We start from the raw sequence: 13,240 nt of genomic DNA, 5'->3' as shown, positions 1-13,240 counted from the left end.
CTCTTGGGTTCATCACCCCCCAGAAGAAGACAGTTTCTTCCACATGAGGAGACAGCACGGTGCCATTCCTGAGCACTTCTTCAGCTTTCTTTCATCTGCAGTTGGGGACATGGGACTTCCTATGGTGTTTGGGTAGCATCAAGGGGTGGCCTTCTTAAAGCCAGTGGTGATGCTGATTTGCCCTCTGGAAAGGAGCCTGGAGAAGCTCTCCACAGTGAACTTGTACATCTATGAGAAGAATTCCAAATTCCATGGCCCAAGAAGAGTAGTGTCTGTGGGAAAGGGAGAGGCCTGCACAATGCCTTTACCTGGCATCATTCCATGTGGGTCATGGAGTGATGACTGTGAGGCTCTTTTGGACATTGCAGGGTGCCCACCGTCCATTTCATGGTGTCCTCAGGATGGTTTGCTTGGGAGAGCCTGATGTCATTTGCCTCTGAACCACTCAGACATCTTGATGCATTGGGGGTTTATAAGAGTGTGTCCTTCCCCATGTCGTGGTGATTTCTACTCGGAAATGTGACCTGTCAAGGTCTCTTTACTTACATACCTCAGTGTCTCCTGATATTAGGGTGTTTTTAAATTCCTCCTAATTCTTCACAGCAGTCTTTGTGAAGTAGTTATTGTGTAGTAGGACAGCGCTACCATCCACAGGCCAATGATGGATAGGTTTTGTACTCTGATGTGATGTTCACAAGCAAGTGCCTTAAGATCTGGTTTTCTTAGCTGCAGCACCTTAGAAGTCATGTAGGATTCAGAGTGCCTGGTGCTTCTCTGGGTCCCTGAGCTGTACCTGTGTAGTGCACATAGAGGTTGATTTGTGATTTTTACATGTGTCCGGATCGGAAGAGTGTGAAGGACTCCAGAGGTGACAATGCCTCAAGGCCAAAGAAAAGTTGACCTTTGCATAGGAAGAGGTTTCCCCTCCAAACTCTCCCCACTGAAGTATCACCATGGCCTTTGTCTTGTCTGATGGCCCAAAGGAGGGTTTTTGAGTTGGAGTTGTTACGAGTGGTGTTGAGAGTGTTCTTCATGCTTAGTGTTCTCTAGTTGATGGTGCCTTCAAAACTCATGCCAGCCTCCTACCTTCATGTTTGGGCAAACCCATGCTTGTGTGCAGAAAGAGGGGGAGCCCATGAGAGGTAGATACCGATTACTCCACAGCAGGACAAATGACATGACCCTTGCCACCTATGCACCTCACTGCCTTTCTCAAGCACACATGTTTTGCTCCTGCACTTCTTAGGTGGCATTGGTATGAAAGGAAGGCCAGTGACCACAAGGGACAATCTTCATCTTGGGAGATTTTTGGAGATGGTGAAGTGCCTGTAAACATGTGTGTCATGGTCTCCTTCAGGCTGGTGGACACCTCAGGACGGTAAGTATTGGTTTTTCAAAAGATCCTAATGTTCCATTTTTGCAGGTGTGAGGACTGTGCATGGATCAGTGATGACTTCCACATATGCATTCCTTGGAAAGCTAAACAAAATGAGTGAAAACTTTATACCGTCATCCTCTTCAAACTGACGTCTAGCACACTGCTTCAACGGGGCTAGAGACAGAGTTCCACCTCTCTCATTGACGTGGGTTGCACCAAAGGGTCTGTCCAGGCTTAGGATGGGGTTCTCTTTTGGCAAGTGGTAGCCCCAGGGGAGTGGGAGCTCCCATGGACAGGAGAGTCCTTGTGTGACAGATATCTCTTAGTGAGGCCAGGGTAGCACATACACAGTGTTCAGGACTAGGTGAATGTGCAGGTGGCACAAAGGACTTAGGCTCTGCACCCCCTAGTTTGTCCTTGAGTCTTAGTTTTTGGTTCTCTCATCATTGGGAGGAAGGCAGGTCCTTCTCATTGGGAAGAGAGGAAAAGGCCACACTTTTGCCTCATTTTTATCCCTGTCTACATACATGGATTTGTGGTCACCTGGATGCTACACACCCAGGCCAAGGTGGCTCTATTGTATCCTGTGTGTTATGAAGACATACAGTTGGCCTCCTGCCCTAAGCTGGGGCTGATAGGCAACGAGTCTCTGGCTTATCTCAAATCTGGTGTAGGTCAAAGGCTTCCTCATTAGGGGTGCAGATCCCCGAGGGTTTTGTGATCAACATTACAGCTGTGCACGGGTGTTTAAAGGGACACTTGACATCAGTTCTCTCTAGTGGGATTACGTACTCCATGGGCTCCCAGGATCTAGACGTGCATTCCCGTATCTATGCATTTCTGCGTCCATAAACAGATGAAGCCAGATACAGGCAGATTGCAGATTACTTCAGGGGGCCAGATGGCATGTCCCTCATGACCTCTGCACATGTCTGCCTTTCTCAAGCATGCCCATGTTTCATCTGTACCTCCCAGGTGGTGTTGGCATGGAAGGAGGGCCTGTGTCTGCGAGGGATGATCATCCTCTCATGTGATCCTTGGAGATGCCAGGAAGCCCCTTGACACATGTGGCATGGACTCCTTCAGAGGCTTTTGGATCCTTCGTGAATGTAAGCAAGTCCTTCCCAAAGTCCTGATTTTCCTCATTTGCAGAAACAAAGATTGTGCCTGGATCGATGATGACTTCCACATACATTCCTTGGAAAGCTGAACAAAATGAGTGAAAACTCTATGCCGTCATCCTCGTCAAACTGAGGTCCAGCACGCTGCTACATTGGAGGGCAGGGAGAGGGGCCAACATCTGTTTGTTGACATGGCCTACACCCTGGCTTAGGATGTGGTCCTCTTTGGGCAAACGCGAATGTTGGGCTTTTCTGACTTCTGTAGCTAAGAGACAACTTGGTTGAAGGAATTTCCTCTAAGAGGAAGCTGCAGAACTTGAAGCTGCAGGCGGCACAGGAAGTAGTAGCCAATAGCCTCCCTGTGCATGGCTACGTGTGTCCTTGATTCATACCCTTTTGATCCGTCACCTCCCCCCTCACACAGGAATACCATTGCTTTCCTGTGGGGAGAGAGCACATCATTCCTGGACACTTCTTTCACTTACTTTCGTCCTCAGTCGAGGACATGGGAGTTCCCAAGGTATTTGGGTAGCATCAGGGGCAGGCAGCCATGAGGTGGGTGGTGAGCTGATTTGCTTTCTGCAGAGGAGCCCAGGGACAGTATCCATGTTAAACTCGTATGTCCATAGGAGGAAACCCAAGTCCTGTGGTCCCTGAAATGTACTGGTGGTGGGAAGGGGAGAGGGCTGTGCATGCATGTACAAACAGCATTCCATGTGGGTGTGAAGCAATGACTGTGAGCTGCTTTGGGGAATGGTAGGGTGCCATGGTCCATTTCATGATGACCTTAGGGTGTTGGGATGGGAATGAGATTTCAAGTCCATGTGCTCCTGCCACTTCGCAGATTGACTTGGATTGAGAGGTCTGTGTTCAGGACCCCCTGTGGGATGCTTGTCTGTGTTAGGCATTTGAGCAGATGTTGGCCCAGGGTTTCTACCCTTCCAGGGTTGTACATGCTGCTGGAAGGGCTTGTTGCTCCCTCTCTATTGATGAGGGGAAGTTTTGCTCAGGAGAGCCTGATGCCATCTGCTTCTGAACTGCTCAGGCACTTCAATGCAGTTGAGGTTGTAAGAGTGTGTCACTTCCCGTGTCATGGTAACATCCACTCAGAAAAGTGACCCGTCAAGGTCTCTGCACTTAAATTCTCCATTGTCTTGTGATGTTAGGTTATTTTCAAATTCCTCCTAATTCTTCACAACAGCCTTCTTTGCAAAATAGTCATCCAGTTGTATGAGGGCTGTCATCCACAGGCCAGTGACAGAGAGCTTTTGTACTCTGTGGCCATGTTCACAGGCAAGTGGCTTAATATGTATGGTGTTCTCAGGGACAGCACCGTAGAAGCCCTGTAGGATTCAGCATGTCTGATGCTTTTCCGGGTCTCTGAGCTGCACCTGTGAGGAAGGCCCAGAGGTGGAGGTTGATTAGTGATTGTGTTTCTCAATTCGAAGTGTGTGGAAGGAGCCCATGGGAAAAACGCTTCAAGGCCGAAGGAAAGTTGCTCTTTGTGCTGGAACACTTTTTCCCTGCAGCTCTCCCCAGTGAAATATCCTCATGACTGGTGTCTTCTCTGATGGCCGAGAGAATGGCTTTTGAGTCAGGAGTGGTGAAAGTGTGGTCTTCAGAGAGTTCCTCACGCTTAGTGTTTTCTAGTTTGACTGTGCCCTTGAAATGCATGCTTGTCTTCTACCTTCGTGCCTGGATATATCCATGCACACATCCCCAAAGAGAGGTCGCCCATGGGAAGTAGATACGGAATGCAGCATAGCAGGATAAATGGCATGGCCCTTGCAAACTGTGTACCTGCCTGCCTTTCTCAAGCACACCTGTTTTTGCTCTGCACTTCCCAGGTGGCATGGGCATGCAAAGACAGACAGAGGCTGCAGGGATGAACTTCATCTTGGGGGAATCTCTGGAGATGGCAGGGAACCCCTGGACACATGTGGCATGGGCTCCTTCGGGTGCCGGTGGATCCCTTTATATGGTAAGTGTTCATTTCTCAAAAGACCCTAATGTTCTTCCTTTACAGGAATGAATACTGTGCATGCGTCAATGACGACTTCCATACATGCATTCCTTGTATGGAAAGCTGAACAAAATGAGTGGGAACTCTATACTATCATCTTAGCTGAACTGAGGTCCACCGGGGCTAGAGAGGGACAACTCTCATTTTTTTTTTATTCCTGATGCATGAAGTGTTTGTCCAGGCTTAGGAAGGGATTCTGTTTGGGCAAAGGAGAGTCACAGGGGAGTTGAGGCTATGTGTACTGGACTTCCGTCTACGAGGCTGGGGTAGCACACATGCAGTCTGTGGGACTAGGCAAATGTGCAGGTTGCTCAGGGAGAGTTAACCTATAGCCTGCCTCTGGGTGGCCAGGATTGTCCTTCACTCCTGGCTCTGGGTTCCCACAACCCCTGGAGAAAGACAAGTGATTATCTTTGGGAAGACAGAACAAGGACATACTTTTGCCTTTTTTTTTTTTTTTTTTCATTCTTGGTTTGAGAACAGTGGAGTTCTAGTCATTTGGCATAGCTTTCAGGCAAGTGTGCCCATGTTGTGTCCCATTCATTGTAAGTACATGCATATGGCAGGAACACAGAGGTTCCTACTGCAAGCTGGGCCTGATAGGCAAGGAGTCTCTAGCTTAACCCCAGCTCAGTGTCGGTCAATGACTTCCTCATTAAAATTGCATGGCCCCGTAGCTTTAGTGAGTGACATTATAGGTGTCGACGTAAGGATGTTGAGAGGGATGCTCAGTGTCACTGCTCTTTAGTGTGCTGATGCACTACAGGGGCACCTGAGCCCTTGTCCGTGCATTTCTGTGTCCAAAATCAGGTAAAATCAGAGTTGGGTATCAACCAGATATACTGCAGGGGACCAGAAGACATGGCCTTTGTGTACTGTACATCCGTCAGATTCTCTCAAGCACACCCATGTTTCCTCTTCACCTCCCAGGTGGCCGTGATGAATTGGCCAGGCCCATGTTGGTGAGGGACAATCATCATCTCGTGCTATTCTCAGAGATGCCAGGAAGCTCCTGGACACACATGGTGTAGGCTTCTTTGGAGGCTGTTGGATCCCTCCTGCATGTAAGCAGTTCCTTCCCACTGCACCCTGATTTTCCTCATTTGCAGAAACAAAGATTGTGCATGGATCGATGATGACTTCCATATGTACATTCCTTGGAAAGCTGAACAAAATGAGTGAAAACTCTATACCGTCATCCTCGTCGAACTGAGGTCCAGCACATTACTCTAACGGGTTAGACAGAGAGGGCCAACATTCATTCACTGACATGGGTTCCACCAAGGGTCCCATCCAGGCTTAGGATGGGGTTTCTTTGGGTGAATGGTGGACACAGGGGAGTAGGAGCTCCCATGCACAAGACATTCATTGTTTGAAGGACTTCTGTGTCCTAGGGCGGATAACTCACGCGCTATATGGAGGACTAGGTGAATGGCAGATTGCATGGGAAGGGTTAACTGGTAGCCTGCCTATAATAGGGTGGCCAAGTTTGTCCTTGAGTTCAAGCTGTGGGTACCAAAGTCCCTCAGAGGAAGACAGATCCTTCTGGTTGCGGGGAGAGCAAAAGGCTACACCTTTGCCATTTGTTGGCTCATTTTGTCTTTGGCTGAGGATGTTGGAGTTGTGTTTACCTGGCATAGCCTCTGTGCCTCAGTGCCCATTTTGTATCCTGTGCATTGTGAGGATGTGTATTTGGCATGAACAGGTAGGCTTCCTCTCCAAACTGGGGCTGATAGACAGTGAGGCTCTGGGTTATCCCAAACCAGATAGAGGTCAATGACTTTCTCTTTAGGGGTGCGGGGCCTTGATGATTTTGTGACTGGCATTGCCGGTGTTGAAGCAAGGATGTTGAGAAGGATGCTCAACATTAGTGCTCTTCAGCAGGATGATGCACTCCAAGGGCCGCCATCCCCAAGACGAGCATACTTGTGTCCATACATTTCTGGGTTCACGTGAGAACAAGGGAAGCCAGAGACAGGCGTATTCCAGATAAACCACAGGGGGGCAGATAGCATGGCCCTCGTGACCTGTGCACCTGTCTGCCTTTCTGAAGCATGCTTCTTGGTCCTGTGCACTTCGCAGGTGATGGTGTAAAAGGCAAACCTGTGTCATGAGGGATGATCATCGTCTTGTGTGGTCCTTGGAGATGGCAGGAAGCCCTGGACAATACACAGTGTTCGCTCCTTCAGAGGCTGTTGGAATCCTCCTGGATGTAAGTGATTCTACTCCAAAGCACCCTGAGTTTCCTCATTTGCAGGGATGGAGATTGTGTGTGGATCGATGATGACTTCCATATATACATTCCTTGGAAAGCTGAACAAAATGAGTGAAAACTCTATACCGTCATCCTCGTCGAACTGAGGTCCAGCACACTGCTCCATCAGGGGCTCAAAAGAGAGAGGAACAATGTCCATTTGTTGACACAGGCTGCACCAAGGCTTCGGATGGGGTCTTTTTCTGGCAAAGGAGAGTAGCTGGGAATTTTGGACATTTGTAACTAAGAGACAGCTTGGTTGCAGGCAGTCAGGTGTGTCCGCGATTTGTACCCTTGGGTCCCTTGACCTTCAGAGGAAGACTATTGCTTCCACGGTGGGGGACAGCACAAGGTCATTCCTGGGCACCTCTTGCACTCACTTTCATCCTTGGCCAGACACATAGGACTTCCCATGGTGTTTGGATAACATCAGGGGCAGGCAGTCCTCAGGAGGATGGCGATGCTGATTTGCTTTCTGCAGAGGAGCCCAGAGAGCGTATCCATGTTGAACTTGTATGTCCCTAGGAGGAAACCCAAACTGCATGGCCCCTGAAGGATCCTGGTACTTAGAAGGGGAGAGAGCTGCACATGCATTTACCACAGTCTTCTGTCTGGGTCGTGGAGAGATGACTGTGAGCCTCTTTTGGGTGTTGTAGGGTGCATATGGTTTATTTATGATGACCTTGGGATGCTGGGATGGCAGTGTAATTGCGAATCCACATGTTCCCTCAACTCCACAGACTGACTTGGTTTGTCAGGTTTGTGTTCAGGCCCTCTGTAGAATGCTTGTCTCCGTTAAGAATTTGAAATGGGGCTGGGCGTGGTGGCTAATGCCTGTAATCCTAGCACTTTGGGAGGCCAAGGCGGGTGGATCACCTGAGGTCAGGAGTTCAAGACCAGCCTGGCTAACATGGCGAAACCCCATTTCTATTAAAAATAAAAAAAAAAAATTAGCTGGGCGTGGTGACGGGCGCCTATAATCCCAGCTACTCGGGAGGCTGAGGCAGGAGAATTGCTTGAACCCAGGGGGCAGAGGTTGCAATGAGCCAAGACCAGGCCACTTCACTCCAGCCTGGGCAAAAAAGCGAAATTCCGTCTCAAAAAAAAAAAAAAAATTTGAGGTGATATCAGCCCAGGTCAACATGTTGTGCATACTGCTGGCAAAGGTTGTTTGCTCCCTGTTTCCCTGTGTTGATTTGGGGATGGTTTTCTCAGGAAAGGCTGATGTCGTTTTTCTCTGAATTGCTCACACACTTCCATGTGGCTCAGGTGCCTGGTGATACGTGTGTGAGCTCCCGTATCATGGTGACTTCTACTTAGTAAAGCAATCCAGCAAGGTCGCTGTGTTTAAATACCTCAGTGCCTCATGATGTTAGACTATTTTTAAATTCTTTCTAATTCTTCACAACAGACTTGTTTGTGAAATAATCATCCTGTGGTAGGACAGGGCTAGTGTTCACAGACCAGTGATGGATCGGTTTTGGACTCCACGGTCATGTTTGCATGCAAGTGCCTTAAGATGTATGCTGTTCTCAGCTGCAGCACCTTAGAAGCCCTGTGGGATTCAGTGTGTCTGGTGCTTTTCTGGGCCCCTGGGCTGCACCTGTGGGAAAGACCCCGAGGTGGAGGTTGATTTGTGATTGAACATGTTTCTTGAATGTGAAGTGTGTTGACAGATCCTTGCAGTAAAAATGCTTCAAGGCTGAAGGAAAATTGCCCTCTGCACAGGAAGAGTTTTTGTTCCCTAAAACTCTCCGCATTCAGATATCTCTATGGTCTGTGGCTTCTCTGATAGCCAAGGGAAGGGCTTTTGAGTCGGGGCATCAAATGAGTGGTGTTCAGAGTTCTTCACACTTAGTACTCTGTAACTTGATGGTGCCCTCAAAAGGTATGTGTGACTCAGACCTTCCTGCCTGGTGCTCCTGTGCACACATCCTCAAGTGGGTATCCCGTGGGAAGTAGCGATAGGATATCCCACAGGGGGTTGAATGGCATGCCTGTCTTTCTCAAGCACACCCGTGTTGCCTCTGTACTTCCTAGGTGGTGTGGGCATGGAAGGAAGGCCAGTGGAGACAATGGATGATCTTGCTCTTAGAAGATCACTGGAGGTGGCAGGGAGTCCTAGGACACGTGTGGCGTGGGCCTCTTCAGGTGCTGGTAAGTTTCTGTTCCCCACAACCCCCTAATATTACTCCTTTGTGGACATGAAGACGTGCATGGATCGATGATGACTTTCATACATGCATTCCTTGGAAAGCTGAACAAAATGAGTGAAAACTCTATACCGTCATCCTCGTCGAACTGAGGTCCAGCACATTGCTCTTACAGGGGCTGCATTGAGCGCCAAGTTTCATTTGTTGCTGCAGGTTGCACCAAGGGGGTTGTTCAGTTGTAGAAGGCGCTCCCTTTCTGCAAGGGGTAGTCACAGGGTTGTGGGATCTCTCATAAACAGGAAATTGTTTGAGGGACTTCTCTCTGCAAGGTAACACACACGCTGTCTGCGGGACTATGTGAACGTGGAGGTAGCATGGGAAGACTTAGCCTGTAGGCGGCCTCTGGTGGCCGTATTTGTCCTTGAGTCTTAGCTCTGGGTTCCATCATTCCCTTGAGGAAACACAGGTGTTTGTGCTTGGGAAGAGAGCACAACGCCACACCTTTGCTGTTTTTTCCACTCATTTTCATCATTGTTCAAGGACATTGCAGTTCTGGTTATATCTGTAAACAGGGAAGCCAAAGACAGGCAGATACCAGATATACCATAGGGGGCCGGATGACACGGCCCTCATGACCTCTGAATGTGTCTGCTTTTCTGAAGCACACTTGTGTTTCCTCTGCACCTCCCAGGTGCTGTTGGCATGAAAGGAAAGGAGGTATCTTCGAGGGACAATCTTCGCCTTGTGCGATCCTCGGAGATGCCACGAGGACTCTGGACACATGTGGTGCGGGCTCCTTTGGAGGCTGTTGAATCCCTTCTGAATGTAAGTGTCCACTTTCTAAAGTCCTGATTTTCCTCATTTTCGGGCATGAATAATGTGCATGGATCGATGATGACTTCCATATATACATTCCTTGGAAAGCTGAACAAAATGAGTGAAAACTCTATACCGTCATCCTCGTCGAACTGAGGTCCAGCACACTGCTCATCAGGGGCTAGAGAGAGGGACAACATCCGTTTGTTGACACGGGCTGCATCAATGCTTGGGATGGGGTCGTCTTTGGGCGAAGTGGAGTAGCTGGGCATTTTGGACTTCTGTGGCTGAGAGACAGCTTGGTTGAAGCGCTTCCCTCTGTGCGGCTGTGTGTGTCCTTGATTCATACCCCTTGGCTCCTGCCCTCCCCCGAGGAAGACAGTGGCTTCTGCATGGGGACATAGCACAGTGTTGTTCCCAGGCACTTCTTCGGCTCACTCTTATCCTAAGTCGGAGACATGGGAGTTCCCATGGTGTTTGGGTATCATCAAGGGCAGGCAGTCGTGAGGAGGGTGGCAATACTGATTTGCTTTCTGCAGAGGAGCCCAGATAGAGTATCCACATTGAACCTGTATGTCCATAGGAGGAAACCCAAATCTCATGGCCCCAGAAGCATGCTGGCAGTGGAAGGGGAGAGAGCTGTGCATGTGTGTACTGCACAGCCTTCTGTCTGGGTCACAGAGTGATGACTGTGAGTCTCTTTCGGGCATTGTAGGGTGCCCATGGTCCATTTCATGATGACCTCAGGGTGCTGGGATGGGAACGTCATTGTGGGTCCACGTGCTCCTGCATCTCTGCAGACTGACTTGTGGAAGGTCTGTGTTCAGGAACCTCTGTAGGAGGCTTTTCCTTGGTGCATTTGAGGTGCCTGATGATGAGTGTGTAGGTTTCCATATCCTGGTGACTTGTACTCAGAAGTGTGACCCAGCAAGGTCTCTGTGCTTAAATACTTTAGTGGCTCGTGATGTTATTTTCAAATTCCTCCTAGTTGTGTGTGACAATTCACACAAGTCTTTGTGAAATTGTCTTTGAATTATATGACAGGGCTAGTGTCCGTAGGCCAGTGATGGATAGGTTTTGGACTCCATAGCCATGTTCACAGCCAAGTGCCTTAAGATATTTGGTGTTCTCAGTCTTAGTGCCTTGGAAGCCCTGTAGGATTCAGTGTGTCTCATGCTCTTCTGGGTCCCCGAGCTGTACCCTTGAGGAAAACTATGAGGTAGAGGTTGATTTGTGATTGAGCATGTTTCTCAGTGGGAAGAGTGTCAAAGGAGCCTGGGGTGAAAGTGTTTCAAGGCCAAAGGAAAATTGCCCTTTGCTCAAGAAGAGGCTTTCCTTGAAACTGTCCTCATTGAAATAGCCTCATGGATTTCATCTTCTCTGATGGCCAAGAGCAGGACTTTTGATTCAGAGGTGGCAAATGAGTGGTGTTGAGAGAGTTTGTTATGCTTGGTGCTCTGTAGCTGGATGGAGCCCTCAAAATTTGTGTGTGCCTGATAGCTTCATGCCTGGTTACATCCATGCACATGTCCCAACAAGAGGGGCTGCCCGTGGGAGATACATACATGATACATCACAGTGGGATGAATGGCATGGCCCTTGCAACGTATGTACCTGCCTGCTGTTCTCAAGCACACCTGTTTTTCCTCTGAACTTTCCAGGTGGTGCGGGCATAGAAGGAAGGCCATGAAGGACAATCTTGGTCTTGGGAGATCCCTGGAATTGATAGGGAGCCCCTTGATATGTGTGGCATGGGCTCCTTAAGGTGCTAGCGGATTCCTTAGGATGGTAAGTGTCCATTTCTCAAAAGCTCCAGATACTCCTCCTCCGCAGGGACAAAGACTGTGCATGGATTGATGATGACTTCCATATATACATTCCTTGGAAAGCTGAACAAAATGAGTGAAAACTCTATACCGTCATCCTCGTCGAACTGAGGTCCAGCACGTTGCTGTTACAGGGGCTAGAGAGAGAGGGACAAATTTCATTTGATGATGCCCATTGCACCAAGGGAGTCCATCCAGGGTTAGGATGAGGTCTCATTTGGGTAACAGAGATTGGCAGGGGAGTGGAGGCTAGGTACACAGGACATTCCTTGTCTGAAGGACTCTGTGAGGCCAGGGTACCACACATGCTGTCTGCAGGAGTAGGTGAATGTGCAGGTTGCCCAGGAAGAGTTAGCTTGCAGCCTGCCTCTGCATGGCAGTTTGTCCTTGGGTCCTGGCTCTGGGTTTCCATGGTCCTTGGAGGAAGACAGGTGATTGCACTTGAGAAAAGAGAGCATAGTGCCAGACTTTTATTGTTTTTCTGCTCATTTCATCCTTCACCGAGGACAGGGAAGTTGTGGTCAGCAGGCGTAGCATTCAGGCCGGTGTGCCCATGTTGTATCCCATGTGTTGTGAGCACATGCATGTGGCATGAACACGTAGGCTCCCACTCCAAGCTGAGTCTGATAGGCAGTGAGGCTCTGGCTTATCCTGATCCCGGTGTAGGTCAAAGCCTTCCCATTAGGATTGCATGGCCCCGAGGCTATTGTGAGGTGCATTGCAGGTGTGAAAGCAATGGTGTTGAGAGGGATGCTCAACATTAGTGCTCTTTAGCAGGATGATGCTATAAGGGCACCCTGGACCCAGACATGCATCCCCATGTACTTGCATTTCTGTGTCCGTAAAGAGTTGAAGCCAGAGACAGGCAGATTCCAGATGTATCGCAGGGGGCTGAATGACATGGCCCTTGTCACCTGTGTACCTGTCTGCCTTTCTGAAGCATGCTCGTGTTTCCTCTACACCTCCCAGGTAGCACTGGCATGGAAGGCAGGCCCGTGTTGGCGAGGGACAATTGTTATCTCATGTGAGCCGCGGAGATACCAGGAAGCCCCTGGACACAATGGCAAAGACTCCCTTGGAAGTTGTTGGATCCCTTCTGAATGTAAGCAGTTCTTTCCCAGCGCACTCTGATTTTCCTCATTTACAGGGACAAACACTGTGCGTGGATCGATGATGACTTCCATATATACATTCCTTGGAAAGCTGAACAAAATGAGTGAAAACTCTATACCGTCATCCTCGTCGAACTGAGGTCCAGCACATTACTCCAATAGGGGCTAGACAGAGAGAGCCAACATTCGTTTGTTGATATGGGTTGCACCAATGGGTCCATCCAGCCTTAGGATGGGGTCCCTTTGGGCAGTTGGAAGTCACAGAGAAGTAGGTGCTCCCATGCACAGGAAATGGCTTGTCTGAAGGACTTCTTTCTCCCTGGGCGGGATAACTAACGTACTGTCTGAAGGACTAGGTGAATGGCAGGTGGCATGGGAAGAGTTTGTGTGTAGCCTGCCTCTGGTGGCCAAGTTTGTTCTTGAGTCCAAGCTCTAGATTCCCAGAGGAAGACAGATCCTCTGGTTGTGGGGAGAGCACAAGGCTACACCATTCTCATTTGTTAGCTCATTTTGTCCTTGGCGGCGGACGTTGTATTTCCAGGCACTCAGCATAGCCT

At 49.2% G+C, this 13,240-nt stretch overlaps 1 long non-coding RNA gene and 9 other non-coding genes across 59 annotated transcripts in view; all 10 read left to right on the top strand.

The window, feature by feature from the left end:
• Positions 1 to 13,240, top strand: part of LOC126958881 (uncharacterized) — a 90,090-nt gene that overhangs the window by 35,635 nt on the left and 41,215 nt on the right. For 45 of the 50 annotated variants that reach the window (XR_007727362.1, XR_007727361.1, XR_007727354.1 and 42 more), the window contains 9 exons: positions 1,247 to 1,378; positions 2,354 to 2,487; positions 4,347 to 4,480; positions 5,453 to 5,586; positions 6,605 to 6,734; positions 8,817 to 8,933; positions 9,621 to 9,754; positions 11,407 to 11,533; positions 12,541 to 12,673. This is a non-coding gene — a long non-coding RNA (uncharacterized LOC126958881). The remainder of the gene's footprint in view (positions 1 to 1,246; positions 1,379 to 2,353; positions 2,488 to 4,346; positions 4,481 to 5,452; positions 5,587 to 6,604; positions 6,735 to 8,816; positions 8,934 to 9,620; positions 9,755 to 11,406; positions 11,534 to 12,540; positions 12,674 to 13,240) is intronic. The other 5 variants (XR_007727379.1, XR_007727372.1, XR_007727387.1 and 2 more) reach the window with 5 other exon arrangements.
• On the top strand, positions 1,441 to 1,532 carry LOC126960350 (small nucleolar RNA SNORD116). The gene has a single exon (XR_007727912.1). It is a non-coding gene; the product is annotated as a small nucleolar RNA SNORD116 (small nucleolar RNA).
• Positions 2,548 to 2,637, top strand: LOC126960337 (small nucleolar RNA SNORD116). Its single transcript, XR_007727899.1, has one exon. It is a non-coding gene; the product is annotated as a small nucleolar RNA SNORD116 (small nucleolar RNA).
• LOC126960352 (small nucleolar RNA SNORD116) lies at positions 4,543 to 4,638 on the top strand. The gene has a single exon (XR_007727914.1). It is a non-coding gene; the product is annotated as a small nucleolar RNA SNORD116 (small nucleolar RNA).
• Positions 5,649 to 5,740, top strand: LOC126960332 (small nucleolar RNA SNORD116). Its single transcript, XR_007727894.1, has one exon. It is a non-coding gene; the product is annotated as a small nucleolar RNA SNORD116 (small nucleolar RNA).
• On the top strand, positions 6,797 to 6,888 carry LOC126960330 (small nucleolar RNA SNORD116). The gene has a single exon (XR_007727892.1). It is a non-coding gene; the product is annotated as a small nucleolar RNA SNORD116 (small nucleolar RNA).
• On the top strand, positions 8,995 to 9,086 carry LOC126960334 (small nucleolar RNA SNORD116). The gene has a single exon (XR_007727896.1). It is a non-coding gene; the product is annotated as a small nucleolar RNA SNORD116 (small nucleolar RNA).
• Positions 9,815 to 9,906, top strand: LOC126960329 (small nucleolar RNA SNORD116). The gene has a single exon (XR_007727891.1). It is a non-coding gene; the product is annotated as a small nucleolar RNA SNORD116 (small nucleolar RNA).
• LOC126960335 (small nucleolar RNA SNORD116) lies at positions 11,596 to 11,687 on the top strand. The gene has a single exon (XR_007727897.1). It is a non-coding gene; the product is annotated as a small nucleolar RNA SNORD116 (small nucleolar RNA).
• LOC126960328 (small nucleolar RNA SNORD116) lies at positions 12,736 to 12,827 on the top strand. Its single transcript, XR_007727890.1, has one exon. It is a non-coding gene; the product is annotated as a small nucleolar RNA SNORD116 (small nucleolar RNA).

This window comes from Macaca thibetana, chromosome 7 (assembly GCF_024542745.1).
Source record: "Macaca thibetana thibetana isolate TM-01 chromosome 7, ASM2454274v1, whole genome shotgun sequence".
Taxonomy (NCBI): Eukaryota; Metazoa; Chordata; class Mammalia; order Primates; family Cercopithecidae; genus Macaca; species Macaca thibetana.
This window is presented reverse-complemented; position numbering and strand designations above follow the sequence as displayed.